The 15,948-nt window shown below is 38.5% G+C and overlaps 1 protein-coding gene across 1 annotated transcript in view; it reads right to left on the bottom strand.

Annotated features, from left to right (window-relative positions):
• The window catches only part of LOC135084482 (sperm surface protein Sp17), a 224,368-nt gene extending 209,865 nt beyond the window's left edge, over window positions 1-14,503 (bottom strand). The window contains exon 1 of the mRNA XM_063979268.1: window positions 14,366-14,503. The gene's annotated coding sequence lies outside the window, so the exon portion shown is untranslated. The remainder of the gene's footprint in view (window positions 1-14,365) is intronic.
• Between the last annotated feature and the right edge of the window lie 1,445 nt (window positions 14,504-15,948).

Here is a 15,948-nt window from a genome sequence, read left to right as displayed (position 1 = left end):
AAAATATTTATTCAATTTTGACCAGTATTTTGGCACTTATAAACTTACTTAATTCATGTATCGTCTCATTCAAAAAACTCTTATTTGAAAGACTTTATTTGATGCTCCTATGCTCCTCCTACTTCTTTCTTTCGTCTTTTTGATGCTGAAATGACTAAGCCAATTAAATAGGCTTTCTCTTACAAACACCTTGTATTACATACACTTTCATAGTAGGTACCTACATAACGTATTATACATAGACATTTCCCAACAACAGAAAAAAGCATGAAAAACGCGTGTTCCCTTAGGTGCCGTTAATTAATTAGAAAATGGCGTAAAATGAAAAGTTATAATTACGCGACATTGATGTATGAGACTTTTACTGGTATTAATTAGAATGTATGCATGTAAAAAAAACAAATGAATGAAAAAAGGCAATTTGCGTATTTTTTTAAGTTTCAGCCGAAAGACGTCCACTGCTGCTGTACAAAGGCCTCCCCCAAGGATTTCCACGAAGACTGATCCTGCGCCGCTCGTATCCAGGCACCTCCCGCGACCTTCACCAGATCGTCGGATATTCACTCATACTTATGTTAACTCATAAATATTTTATGTTTGTCACTCACTTGTAGTCAGCTCTTTAATCAGCTAATAAGCTGTTTAACAATCCAATAACTCAAATACCTAATGACCAGGCTGAAGAAAACAGCAATATACCCACCCCTATGGCTTATACAAATAAAGACGTTAGTGTTATGGGAGCGAGCAAGTTGAAAACATCGTAAAACGAGACAATCACCATAAATCCCATTTATTTTTGTGTATGACTCTGTTCAGAGGGTTCCGTATACAAATAATAAAGGATAGGTTTCATGGAAAAACTTCTTTTATTTTTCCGGGAAATCTTCAGAGTGGATAAAGGATAGGTTACGTGGAAAAATCTTATTTTATTTTTCCGGGAAGTCTTCGGTGATAGAGCCTGTTTTATTACTAACTGATAACCTCTCTGACAGGTCTAGCTCTTAATTGAGTCAATGCCCTGGGGTATGGGTGCGGCACGGGAGAGGTGACATTGACATATTATGACGTGACAGAACATTCAAATCTGAAGCACATTTGAAGCCTCAAGAAGTTAAAGAAACAAAAGAAATTACCTACGAAAGAAAGATAGCAAAAACCCTTCCATTTTTTTTTAATACAACATGGGTAACTTTTTACCTTCCGTTTCACACGCTATAAAGGATAATAGGCTATCGTGGAAAATTTTCCCACCGCTGCCAGAAAAAAATGGTTATTCTTAAGCATTTAGGGATAATGGGACGCTTTATCTCTGAGTAAAGTCTTCCAATGACTTGACCCACTTTTAGCTTGGTCCACGGGCCAAGTCACCGGTTTGTATTTTAAATATTTTTTCTTCCGGCAACTGGGTCCACCTCCAATGTTTAATAAATAAATTAAACACCAAATTAACAAAAATCTACTTCAGTTTCAGGAAGAAAAAATATTTAAAAATTAAATCTAGTGAATAATTGGTCCATGGACCAAGCTAAAAGTGGGCCAAGTCGCTGGAAGGCTCTAAGTAAAATTAACGTCTCTCTTTCTTTCCTTTAGGCGGTTATCACACTGCGCCGCGCTCCGATTTTTTATGTGAAAACGCGGACGCGTTGTCAGTGTGAAGTGCCGCGCGTGTTTTCTAAATCTGTCGCCCCGCGCTCCGCGGCGGAGCGCGGCGCAATGTGATAACCGCCTTAGTGATGAAGACAATACACATATTTTGTCTAAGGTGTAGACATGATGTCGTGCCCTGCGTGCCCAAACAACTGCACGCAGGAAGATTTAATGAAGGCTACTGACAACGCCACTCTTGTGGCGGAGTTTTGGGCTGACACTGTGTAGGAGGTTTGTTGTCGACACCACAAGAAGAAGAAGTGTAGAGTATGCCATGTGAAGTTAGGGCGAGTAGAAGTTAAGAAGAAGCTTGGCTTTACATGAGATCTGTCATTTTTTTCAAGGTTTCACATTTTACATAAAAATGTAAATATCCTAAACTGGCGGCCACCCGCAACTTCGTACGCCTGGACCCCGTTTTACCCCCTTAAGGGTTGAATTTTGCAAAATCCCGTCTTAGTGAGCACCTACGTTCTAAAAGGAACCCCCATGCAAAAAAGAGACTCTTAGCATTTGTAGTTTCTGAGATCTTGCCTTTAAATATAGATTTCAAATTGTAAACCTACACAATGCTTTCAAAATACGTCAGCTACCCTCATTACCAATCCGTTAACATGCAAATCCCTTCAGGTTATCTTTCTAAATACGCAAACCCTTTATAATCTAATCTAACCTCCAAATCGGAGCCTTTCTAATTGTTCGCCAAACTGTTTGAGCGAAATGCAAATGGAGTCGTCGTTTTACTGATATAAATGCGTTTAATCCATTTAAAGGCTGAAATCTGAGTCTAGCTAGTGATGCCAAGTGTTTTGAGACGTCCCAATTTGAAGGCGAAATAATAATAGGCACTTACAGGGCAGATATTATTATGTACCATCCTAGACTGCATCCCAGGTGCGTTGTGGTCAAATACCTGCCTTGTTATGCATAAAAAAATTATGCGGTTTGTTCCGATTTGATGAAGATTCTGTATAAGGTAGTCTTTTTTTTATCCACAACTAGAAATGTCTTGGTCTGCATCTCACCTGATGAAAGTAAAGAGGTGTCAATGTTGATAGAAAATAATTTAAATTAGAAAGAAAAACAGCTGAATTTCAGTACCTTGAGGTTTCAAATTAGGTGTAGGTTAATCTACTCTATGTAAAATAAAATTAGTTTCATTCATGTAAGAAGTAAAGAATATAAGAAAACTGTAAACATAATGCTACTTTGGTATTTCTTTAAGAAAGATTAGAGGTATATTATGTCAAACTAGCGGCCGCCCGCGACTTCGTACGTGTGGATTCCGTTTTACCCCCTTAGGGGTGGAGTTTCGTAAAATCCGTTCTTAGTGATCACCTACATTCTAAAAGGAACCCATGCAAAGTTTGATACTGCTCACACTTGTAGTTTCTGAGATTTCGTGATGAGTGAGAGTCAGTCAGTCAATCAGTGACCTTTCGCTTTTATAAATATAGATTAGCTTTATAACTAATTTATTTAATCTGTCCCAATTTCAAAACTAAACTCCCATTTTTCCTCTCAATCCCGTTATCAGTACATCGGAAGTGACGTCACTACCCACAGCTAAGCCGCAGGGACATTAGGAGTGGGGTGAAGAAGGGTGACTTCAAACTTCAGACGTCAGCGGCAGGTGGCGTTAGTAGGCTACTAGAAACTGACAGTTTGTCCAACAAATAAAGCTGAGTTACATTGACACCACATAACGTCGCTTGCCTCTCTAACTGACGTAACTGACATTTTGCAAATTTTTCAAGCGATTAGACAGATCGATTCGTCTTGCGAAATTGATTAAGATGGTGTAGATAACTCAGTTTCGAAAAAAAATTCAGATACGTCAGTTAGAGAGGCAAGCGACGATAAGTTGCATCACCTTAACTTCAACCGTAACTATAACTTCAACCTGTGTTAAAGTATGATAGTGCCACCCAGACTTAGGCTGAGTTGCACCATCTTTAAAAAAATAAATAAATCTTACTTTAACTTTGACAAACGTTAAAAATCTGATATTAAGGCTGAGTTGCACCAACTTACTTTGACCGTAACTTTAACAATAACCGGTGCTTTTTGAATGGAGTTTGACAGAATTTGAAGTTAAAATAAGATGGTGCAACCCAGCCTTAGTGATATTTTAAACATTTTTTTATACATTTTGACAGTTTTTTTTTTATCCGCAACGAGGAAGCTCTTAGCCTGTATCTCACCTGGTGGTAAGTGACGATCAGGCCGAAGGTGGAAGCGAGCTTCACCCGGAATCCTCAACCACGGAGGACCACACCACCTAGCTTTGACCGTAACTTTAACGAACCGGTGTTTTTTGTAAGGAGTTTGACATATTTTTGACGTTTGTCAAAGTCAACGTATAATGGTGCAACTCAGCCTTAGTAATCCCAACATCATAATCATAACAATCTTTCATAATCACATTACACGCATTCGCTCCCCATGTGTAGTCACCTTTACGAAGTAACGCCACATGACGCTCCATCAAGATAAACTTGCTGAAAAGGGCTTGACTGATCCGCCATTTTGATACGGAACACGTACGGAACGTGATATTTTACGCAGCGAAGGACCTGTGACTTTAGATCTGTAATTAGTGTAGTGTTCTTTTGATTAAGGACGTTAAATACGAAACATGAGTCACTATTCAGCCTTTAGGAAACTATCGCCCGTATTAACAAACAATGCTTGCTTAAGTGAAGCAGCAAATCGAACGCACAACATGGAATAGAGCTCTGCGACTGCTTCGTGTGTCACCCTGTGCGTCCACGCGCACTGTGAGACCTCATTCTTCTTCTTCCTCGGTCCCTCACTGATAAGGATCGCGACCACAGATAGTGTTCCTCCACAGACTGCGGTCATAAGCTGTGTGGACCGCACGATGCAAACTCCCGCCCACCGTCTTCCTCGCCGTAATCGGACCTCATAGTAATGTTTGTAAATACGAGCGTAAATACGAAACATGAATCACTCTTATGCCTTTATTTAGAAACTATAGCTGTAGCGCTTTTATCTGAGTCAGTGCCTGTTGTATGGGGGCGGCACGGGAAGGTGTTTTTGTTACGTCAAATGTCAGCGAAACTTCAGATTTGTGTGCTCTGTCTGGTCATAATGTCAAAATCACCCCAGAGCCCCGATTACGGTAATTTAACGTCTCCAATCCAAACCAATTAACAGCGTACGTCAGCTGTTTTGACCAATCGTATCGCAGAATCGATGAAGCGCGTATGGATTGGAGACGTTAAAAATTACCGTAATCGGGGCTCTGGTTCACTGGACTTAATTTGTTGCTAATTACCTCTAGTATAGATGACCTAAATTGAACTGTCCCACCAAACTCATTGATAGGGGGACGCCACCATCGTTCAAATAAATAGTTTCCAACATGGCAAAAATCCCGCCCCGCTGTCAATGTCACGGATAGGACAGTTTAGTATTTTAGATCTATCTTTCAAGGAATATATCGAGTTTCCCTGTCACCCTGTATGACTCTTGCCCCCGTATTACATTTTCACGCCTAAACTACTGAATCAATTTTGATGACCCTTTGTAGAGACGGTTAGAAAGAGAAGGAAATACGTTTTGTCGCGAAAACTTATCTTTCAGGAAAGGATTTATGGGATTAAAGTTTGTATCTCATCGTTTCTCATGTTAGCGACGTGAAGAAGCATAAAAAGTAAATAAAGTATTTTATGCTTTATTACAAAAAACTTAAAATACGCGATAAACACTGGTTTAACGACATTTTAACAAAAGTCAATTTAAACTAGGGATCAACTTGATTAAATTATAATACATAGACAGATTGAAACAGCGTAGAGAATGAAGGCAAACCCGCAGGTGGTATACAGGGTGTTGATTTCAATCCTCGCCATAATATTTAGGGAGTTGACTAAGTAGCTTATTCTGATCACGAATCATTTAAAAAATTGACTTCGAAAAAATTTGAAGACTAACTTTAACTTTAGTTGCAGAATAATTACTTTACGTTACACACTAGCTACTTTACGTGGCTTCTTTCAGTAGGCTCTCCGACATGATAAGCGAGCGATGGCGATCCGCTTAGTTCGATGGGTGCCGCAGTGTAAACTATTGCAGTATTGCGAGCAACAATACAGCTGATGTCGCACGGAAAATATTGGCTAAAAATTCCAATTTCGTTTGTAATTTTTTTTTTTGGATAATGCGTTTATATAAGTCATAATAATACATCACCTAAATAAATATGGCGAGGGTTGAAATCAACACCCTGTATAATATACTACGCTGTAATCTACATTACGGGAACACACGAATGTCTCGCAATTTGTACCCACGGTGGTACATAAGAAGTGTACACAGGAATTTGCAATTTAAACGAATCGCTGACGTCTAATGAAAGAACATGAGGAATGTTACATTTAATTTTATTTACTGAGCGCCCGCTTTGTTGAATTTGGAGTGAAACATCAGGCGTTCACAGTCTGCATTTGAATAAAAGAATAAAGCATTTGCCACACTGAATGTATTCTGCGATCTGCGTTCAGGCTCCGATTGCGCCAAAAATTTTCAACTGCAACGCGATTGGACGACGAACGAAAATCAACTTTTTGACCAATCCATATCGCGCTATCGTTATGACAGCTGCGCCTTTACGTGAGCTGAAAGAAAGCTACTTTTTCTCAAACGTAAGTCAAACGCTTTACGAACATTTGCTGTGTTTTAATAATTTTAGTTTCAAAAATAAAGTGTTCGGATCATTAATGGAAAGTGCATTCTGTGGTTTCGTCTTTGTGAGCGCGTGAACTTTACCGTGATACCGAATTGTACATCATCTGGAATTAAATTGGAGCGCGAGTCAAGCGCAACTGGAGATGAAAGGCGAATGAATTGGAGACTTTACAATTTAATTAGCGCAATGTGGGCCCAAGTCAAAATATGAACGCAGCCCGCACCTGTCAGTTTGAGTTCTTTACTCGCGTCCGCACTGTCAGATCGCCTGAGTACAAAATGTAGAGACCAACAATGTTAATGCTACATGATGCAAGCTGCGTACACTTTGACCTGACCGCAGACCACAGACCGCATCCAGTGTGGCAAATCCTTCAATTTGTAAGGAACGGTACAAGAAGGTAAATACTGTAGCATCTGGCGTGCTATTTTTGAACAAAATGATAATCTAATAAACTGACGTCAAAAATAACTCACATTGAGCAATTTAAGTGATGTGCCATGTTGGGAGACCGTATGAATGAGACACGGGTTGTAGTTAGTCTCTGATATTAATCTGTTTATTAGTGTGAACTGCGTGACTATTTATACGATATAGATCAAAGGTGAATGACGTCACAGCATCAGCACTATACGTGATAAATGTGCTGACACTGTGAACGTGATCAAGATAAGATATGAAGAGATTTAGTATTGTGCATACCGGCACAGTACTCCCCCCCCTTTAAATAAGAAAAAATAAAATAATGCGCTAATTACAATAACATACATAAATTATCTACGTTAATACATGTTCAATGTTCAATCTCTACATACTTACATACAAGAAATAAAAATAATGTGCTAATTACATAATGCAAATTACAATAACTATCTACGTTATACAAATCATGTGGTGAAAAATGGTGAAATGTTTATAAAGATGAGATTATAACAAAACATAACCACTGGCTTCTTCCTTATCTGGCGTTTTCACAGTCGTGGGTTGCCCTCGCGCAAGCTCGGCGTTACGCGATGGGTGCGCTGTAGTCACAGCGTTCATGCCTTGTGTCCTTGCACATTTCATAAGCGTTATCGGCTTCTGAAGACCAAAGGATAGGCAAATTATCATTCTTGAAATATTCAAAGTATTCAACTTCGATACGCGGCTGCGTAATTTTCTCAATTCCTTAACTTTGTTTCGATTCATCGATTGCTTAGTATTTCTGCTCTGTTGGGCGATTCCTTGGCTCGTTATCGGATAACCTAAGAAATTATTCGCTCTGGAGGGACTCACATTTTTCTAAATGATTGAATTCCCAAGTTAAGAGTCAGCGTTTTCTCACCGTAAGTGTTTATCTTTGAACCATTCGTGGCATAATAACATATTGCTCGTTTGGCATTGTTGCTTATCACTGATATGTTGCTCCCGTAACGATTAAAAAACCTTATACCACTTTTTCAGTCGGTAACAATAAGGCGGTTAGACGGGTAAATAGCACAGAAGCCGTACTGGCTGTGCGATTTTTAGTTTCCTTGGTTCGTTTGTTTCCAATCACATGATTTTTCACATTTTTCTGCATACGTTGATACATATTATAATAACAAAATCTTCTTACTTGACTAGGCGACCTTGGCCTGTAACTGCTGCGTCGCAAAATTTTCACGGTCATGGCACAATTATTATTTCAATTGCACTTGTTGTAGCTGAGTTAGCACATTTTCCATTGTTTGGTCTTGAATTTTTGCTGATGTTGTCGTTTACTGCTGAACTGCTGAGACTTCTATAATTTTCGCTAATTGATGTTGATTTCGCGATGGTTGATGTTGATGACACGGACGTGTAATTTTCTCTGCTCAATCGGGGTAACCAATTTGATGTCATGGCAGAGATAGTGAGGATGGCGGAGGCTGATGCCGAAGATGGTGGTGATGGAGGTTACTTCTCGTGTTTATCTTCGTCGTCGTTGCGGCTTCGTTGGGATCGCTGGATTAATCTTCTTCACGTCGGGTTCTTCATCGGTACCATCCTCTTCGTCCGGTTCGTCGTCGGCTTTGGTTAATTTGTGCCAACTTCGTCGGGTTCGTCTTCTTCGTCGGGGTCACCAATTTGTGGCATCTTCGTTTGGTTCATCTTCTTCGTCGGGGTCACCAATTTGTGTCATCTTCGTCAGCTTCGTCTTCTTCGTCGGGGTCACCAATTTATGCCATGTTGGGAGACCGTATGAATGAGACACGGGTTGTAGTTAGTCTCTGATATTAATCTGTTTATTAGTGTGAACTGCGTGACTATTTATACGATATAGATCAAAGGTGAATGACGTCACAGCATCAGCACTATACGTGATAAATGTGCTGACACTGTGAACGTGATCAAGATAAGATATGAAGAGATTTAGTATTGTGCATACCGGCACAAGTGACAACTGAAATGTAATACTTATTTTACTTTGAGTGCGGGTTTGTAATTCAGTCAAATGTTGAGTAATTTAATTTGCTAAAAGTGTTTGAGCACCGTCGAGTAGGTTACTAAGGGCTTGCATATCTTTTAGCTAAAGAATAAAATTGACATTTTGACATATTTTCCATACTGAAACTGTCAATGTGCCAAACTTTTGTCCTTAAAACACAATCATTTGTATACTGTAGAGTGTATGTAGTTTAGTCCCTAAAAGCGAGTTACTCGAATATTAAAGGCTGATTTTTCAATCGTCAGATAACTTATATCTGAAGAATAAGTTGGGCACATTGACAGTTTTAGTATGGGAAATATGTCAAAATGACAAGGTTATTCTCCAGTTAAAAGATAACTGACGATTGAAAAGTCAGCTCTAAATTACTCGACTAGTACGAACAAGGCTTAAGTATCTAATAACGTCTTACAGGGTATATCAGACAATAGAAGTAAAATAATACCTACTCCGATTGTCTTTTGTATGGCCACTCCGCCCTTTCAGGCTACTTCTGAAAGCGTACCCCGGCAATATGCTCAGTCAGTAAAAATTCATAAAATTCATTTATTTTTGCAAATAGGCTTTTAAAGAGCACTTTTACACGTCCCAATATTAACCCTACCACTACTTCGGGACAATAAATGGGCCAGTGCTGAGAAGAAGCAGCGCAAGAAACTCAGTCACTATTGTCAGCCTCCTTTTCAAGGGTTTACAGTCTTTAAAATATACAAAATATTATAGTCATAAGTATTGATGCGAGCTATTATTATGTTTTATGTTTGCTCGTTTGCCTCCTATCACATAAAAAAAAAATTAAAAAAAAAAAACATTTCCATCTTCGGCCAAATTATTACTTTCCATCAGATGAGATAAAAAAATCATATTTTTTCTCTCATATGAGAGCTGGATGATGAAAGAAATATAAATATAAAATCGATACACGGAAGCAAGAAACATTTACCTATTTACTGATACCGTATCATAGAGCTCGTGAAGCACTTTCAGGATCAGTAACTAGTATTTTTTGTATAGCTTAGAAATAATCGAGTGAGATCACTTCTCATTTCCACCCTGTGTAGGTTTCAGGGAAAACCCCTGAAATTATTTCCTCTAATCCCTGTATTATTCCTCTTTTTTTTATAATAATACTAATATTTTCTTTCTTCTTCTTTCTTCTAATAGGACAGTTTATTCTTTGTTTCCTACACTTTGTAGATTTATTTAGAAAACAATATGATATTACTGTAAAATACTGTCCCTTTTTACCAGTTTTATAAATACCATAAAATAGTTAGTGTTATATTTATATTAGTTAACCAATGCAGTATTTACCTTATGAAAACTTTTCCTCTATCTACTCAATTTTGACTTACCAACTAGAACAAGACAAGTTAACCGCGAATAAGCTATCTCTGTCTACGTCGATAGTCCCAAGTTTTCCAATCACCAACTTTGGGGTCTGATCGAGAATATCCATAAATAAAACTTTGTGTCTCAGTAATAGAGTTCATTTTAGCTCACAACTCTCTCAAAGTTCGGGTTGAATAGTCAAATAGATAGTTTGTTAATTTTCAGACTGTGACTGGTTTTCTATATGATATTTAATAAGCAATACTCAAGTATGTGGTTTAGAGATTTAGTTTTAATTAAAGGTTATGTTATTGTTACTAATTTAGAAATGGCGAATGAATTAAGTAATTATCAGATAACGCAACCGTTCTTTAACATCTATAATTTAGTATTGGAATCCTTCAGTTAAAATTGATTTTCTCACAAAAAGAAAATCAAGTTACTGAAACCAACATCTATGATGAAACTCGTATTGCCGAAACTAAACAATCATGTCCTGCCAGTAGGTACCTACCTTAACAAAACAACAAAAAATAAATAAAAATATAACCCCAAAAAAGGCTGACAACTTCCAAACCTCACCAATTTATAATTTACGGCCCCCAAATGACTTAAAAGGAAAACAACATCGCATCACAATTCCACATTTAAAATAGAAACGGCGTATTTTCTCCCCGAAAACCCCCGATTGAGTGATAAAGACAAGGTTATCGACCCCGCATTATCATATTGTTTCTTTTGTCTTCCCCGAGCATTCATTAATTATGTACCGAGCACTAGTGATGTAGTCGTAAATATCCAGGCGTCGAATTCTACTTTTGAAGCCTCGAGATTGGCAGGACTCAGTGAGCTAGAGACGCGAGCTTCAAAAGAGTTCGAACCTAAAAAGCTCCTACCTAACCTATCAAAAGAGAACCCAATAAGTTGAACGCAAGCCTTCAATAAAATCCACAATTAAAGCTATAAAAGATGAATGTCTTAAAACAGAATGAGCACCGTATATGCGTAATCTATTGTCCTTTACCACTACTTATCCTCAATCATTAGCAGTCCATCAGAACTAACGTGCAGAATAAGACTCGAGCCCTAAAAAAGTCTCTATCAATCGAGCTCTCGAAACGGCTCGAGCTCTGAAAAAGACTCCTAGGTCCCGTCCCGAGTCATCGAGCTTCATACAAACTACGCTGATAACAGTAAGAGTATTATTCCGTCACTTCTTCTCAGCACCAGTAAATATCTTCTTTTTGTCGTGTCGACAATAAACCTATGTGTCAGCCCAAAACCCCGCTATAAGGCCTCAGCCTCGAACTTAGCGGGCAGCGGGGCGGCGGCGGCGGCGGCGCGGGAGCGGCAGGATCTTATGCGTAAAATCAAATAGACCGGTTCTCGAAAACAGCGGCGCGGCAGCGGGGCGGCAGCGGGCAACGAGCGGGCAGCGGCGAGGGAGCGGGCAACGAGCGGGCAGCGCACTCCTTCTTTTGCCCACAATAAATCGAGCGTTAGGAATAAATTTGAATCGAAATAAAATTGTCGCCGTTGTTCAGACATTTCGTTTGCAAATAAAAACAAATATCTCGACAACACAACCCCGAACACAACACTTCGCCGCTAAAGCGCCGCGCGAGCTGCCCGCTTGTTTCGAGAACGGGTCTGCGTTGCCCGCCCCGCTCCAGCGCCGCCGCCGCTCCCGCCCCGCTGCCCGCTAAGTTCGAGGCTGAGGCCTAAGAGTGGCGTTGTCAGTAGCATTCATTAAATCTTCCTGCGTGCAGTTGTTTGGGCACGCAGGGCACGACATCATGTGCTTCTTCGCCACAACAAAACCGCATTTGCACTCCAAGTTTGAGCCATCCAAGAATCCCCAGAAGCTATATTTGGGACGTGTATAAGTGCCCTGAAATATACCTACATACTATATTTTTTATTTTGATTTCATTTAAACGCGGCGAGTCCTGTAAACGACGCCGAGCTTTTGACAAAAGGACTCAGAGGCTTCAAGCCTTGTACATCACTAGCTACGTAGCTCGGCACGCCTCTACCATTTGAATTTGTTTCGGCTTTTGCAGATTTGTTTTCATTTGGCTATTTCGTGAGGGCGTGTCTTGATGGACTCTCCAGAATTTTCTATGCCACTTGAATTAGGTAATGTACGAAATAAGTCCATTTCATCATTCATCATCATCACCATCATCATTTCAGCCATAGGACGTCCACTGCTGAACATAGGCCTCCCCTAGTGCTTTCCACGTTGATCGATTGGTAGCGCCCTGCATCCATCACATTGTAGCAATCTATTGCTTGAAGAAAGCCTCCACAAAGTGGGAACTCCTTGTTTTTTCATCAGCCACTAACTACTACTTCTTTACTGCAATCGTCGATCCATCGAGCAATTACGCATTAAGCATTTTCAATAGGATCTTCGACAAGTTACGATACGGCTTATTTTGGTTTTGAAATGATTGTCGTAGTCCAGGGTAAGTTTACGGTAAGAAAACATGGGAAAATTACGATTACCATGCGTACAAATTCGCGGGCATAGCTAATTTAGAATAAGAATGAAGAAATTTTGTTAAAATTGTACAAAACCAGTGGTAGGCGTCTCTAACTGCGAGCCACTCTGCCAAATTCTAGCAGAGTGTATTTTCTTATAAAATATTTCAATCCACATTAGAGGCGCCTGAGGATTTCCCTTTGTCTGGACATGATTCTAATTTGTTCGACTGTATTTTAGTAGGTTTTGCGATGATGAATTTAAGTCTGAAAGAATCAGTTTATGGCTAAACTAGGATGAAATTTAGTTTGTCACAGTAACATTTTTATTATCTGTTAAATGAACAATAAGCCTAGGCGCAAACCACCGACTTTTAGTTGGCCGATAGTTGGGCCCGATTCTAATTTGTATGAAGAATCGGCCGATACCAAATCGGTGTAATGTGCGCACTTCCATACATGTTCATACTGATTAACAGCCCGATTCAACTATCGGCCGACTAAAAGTCGGTGGTTTGCGCCTAGGCTAATACTGTAAAATTTTATCAAGATCTGTTCAGTAGTTTTGGCGTGAATGAGCTACAAACATCCACCCATATAATATTAGTAGGATAGAAAGTATGATCATAGAATTTTATTGTTCTTTTCTTTCCTTCAGCAAAGGCAAAAGCATATGATATGCCATGCAGCCACGTTTTCAATTAGGTACAAATAGGTACTGTTAGTTGAACACACTTAATATAATTTAGAGAAAAAATAATTAGTAGTTTAGAGTTTTCATTATGAACTCTTTTAGAGTACGCATGCTTTTGGAGATTTTTATATAGTATATTGATTAATTAAAGGATGTGTTTAGCAACATCTTTGCTCTGTACTAACTTAATTTTAAAATTTGGCCAAGATATACTTTCTTGTAGGTCAAATAGTATTAAAAAATATGTCTTTTCTCGCGGCGTTTGGTTTGACAACAATAGACGAATTTATATTCCTTCTAAAGATTTGTATCGCAGAATCTTTATTGTAAGTATCTCGCCCGAAGTATCATCATATTATCATATTATAAAGTATTTCGCTTGTGTGCAAGGGTATTTACATGACAATGAATGCTCGACAATACAATATTATGCGAAAACGTTGTTGTGAGAGAAACGTACAAAGCCATTATTTTATACTAATTCCATAAAATAGGTAGATGGTGTTTTTTATTTGAACAGTGCGATATTATTTCTTTTTGGAAACGTACTGAGTTTTTTTTTTATATAGTCAAAGATAGTTTTTAAAAAACCGGCCAAATAGCGAATTGCACAGGTGAAAATTATTTTTAACGATGTAGAGCCCCAGCTCACAATAAACAGTAAGTAAGAGTTTTACAGTCATGAATTCATGATTATAACAAGTTAAATTTTTTAAATAATGTCCCTCGTTACTGAAAGGTAACGGGAAATTTTGCAAAAACCTGTCTCCCTAACGAATATGCTCATTAATAAATCCAGCCATATTGTACCGAGCGAACCCGCAGCTTTCATTAAAAAGTTAATTGAACCCGACCACTTACGACTCAACAGGTTATCGATTCAATTAATATTTAATCCGACATTGAAACGTTAACTAACGATCTATTACCAATAACAAAGAAAAATAAAAGGCTTAACCATCGCCATTAATAAAAAACGCGCGCCAAATCAAATGACGTCTGTCAAACGCAATCGATGAAAAAAGGTTGCGATACTCACCAAATAGTTCGGTCAATCCAATTTAAAAACAAAGTCACTCACAGCACTTGAAAATGGAATTTAAAAAAGAACACCGATCAGTTTGATTCGGTTCGCGGTACTTCGCGTGGCCGGGCGTCCTGCACAGAGGGTGAAACTCGACTGTCTGAGCCCTCGGAGGCTCAGGACCTCCCCACCTCGTAATGTAATGACATTTTCAGCCCGCCCCTTATCTACGGTGCTCGCGAATAATGATATGAATGAGGGACGACATTGGTAAACAAATATCGCTGTGACGGCTTTTATTTCGGCCCTTTATCGGAACTGAATGAGCCTCACTTTCCTGTTCGATCAAAGGATATAAATGAAACTCATTGTTGTTATGCTTCATATTAGATATTTACGTTTGATCGTGCTTTGTCTTTTTGCGAGTTACGTTTCATTACGTGGCAATTTTAGATAGAGTACGTGCAACTTTATTGGAAACGTTTCAAATAAGAGACAAAAAACAATGTGACGCACATTCTTGTTTAGTAACTTTTTACTCGCTTATTTATAATATCAATCAATATTATCAGTAAATTATTAATAACTTCTAATTTACAGGGAAAATACACGACTTTTCAATTATATAAAAGCACTATCATAACATAATAGAGAGGATAACTGTAAAATCATGACGCAATCTGAAAATGATAAGCACTGAAATAAAAACGTGTTTTATTGGTTTAGATAAATGAATAAATTAACGAAATTATAAGTAATAAAACAGGCATACACCATAAAAACGATTTTAATTTGTAACTAGAGCAAAAGTACTAGCTATACTTTAAGCACTAAATTCTTATTTCTCATACGAGGCACACAAAAACTGATGTGAAATCATTAGATCATTTAGTTTCCACTGCAAGAGAACGACTCTCTCCATTTTTAAGAAAAAAAAAGATGATTTGACCTCCCGTTAAGGAGAATTTCATATTTGCCCGTTAGTCGCCATCAGACGAGTAGGGGTGGTAATGTGAAAATAATTTTATGCATTACAACCTTTTCGTCCCCATTGGAAGCACATTCATTCGGGCAAATATTTGCCCGGCGCGGGATCGAAGCGCGCAAACAAGGCTCCCTTGGGCACGACAATCAGAATCTGGGGTACTGGCTGGTTTTAAATACTTTTTAGTTTTTTTGGCACTCGACAATCGACATTGACAGAATCATAGAGAAAAAAAAGTTCTTTTGTTTGTATTTCGTATTTCGAACATGAAAAAGTACAGCCCGCACATTATACAACTGCATAAAATCTCACAGTCCTTAGCTGTGGGTACTTACTGTCTAACCCCTTTCATAAAAAACTAAGCAGTCATAAAACACTGTTTTCCTTAACGCTCTTTTGTCTCTTTTTACCACATTAAAAGCGATATTAGGCAGAAAAGGATGTAGAACCTACAAGTAATTTACTTGTCAAAGATAGATTTAGATAGGTACTCAAAAATCACTCAAAACATTAACGTCATTGTATTTCACTACAAAAATGTCAGTTTCTTTTGACTCTAACTTTACCTATAGCCCATGACCTGAAGCAAAGGTTAAAAATAGGCAACCCTCAT

This window comes from Ostrinia nubilalis, chromosome 26 (assembly GCF_963855985.1).
Source record: "Ostrinia nubilalis chromosome 26, ilOstNubi1.1, whole genome shotgun sequence".
NCBI lineage: Eukaryota > Metazoa > Arthropoda > Insecta > Lepidoptera > Crambidae > Ostrinia > Ostrinia nubilalis.
The sequence above is the reverse complement of the archived record's forward strand: the minus strand, read 5'-3'. Positions and strand labels throughout refer to the sequence as shown.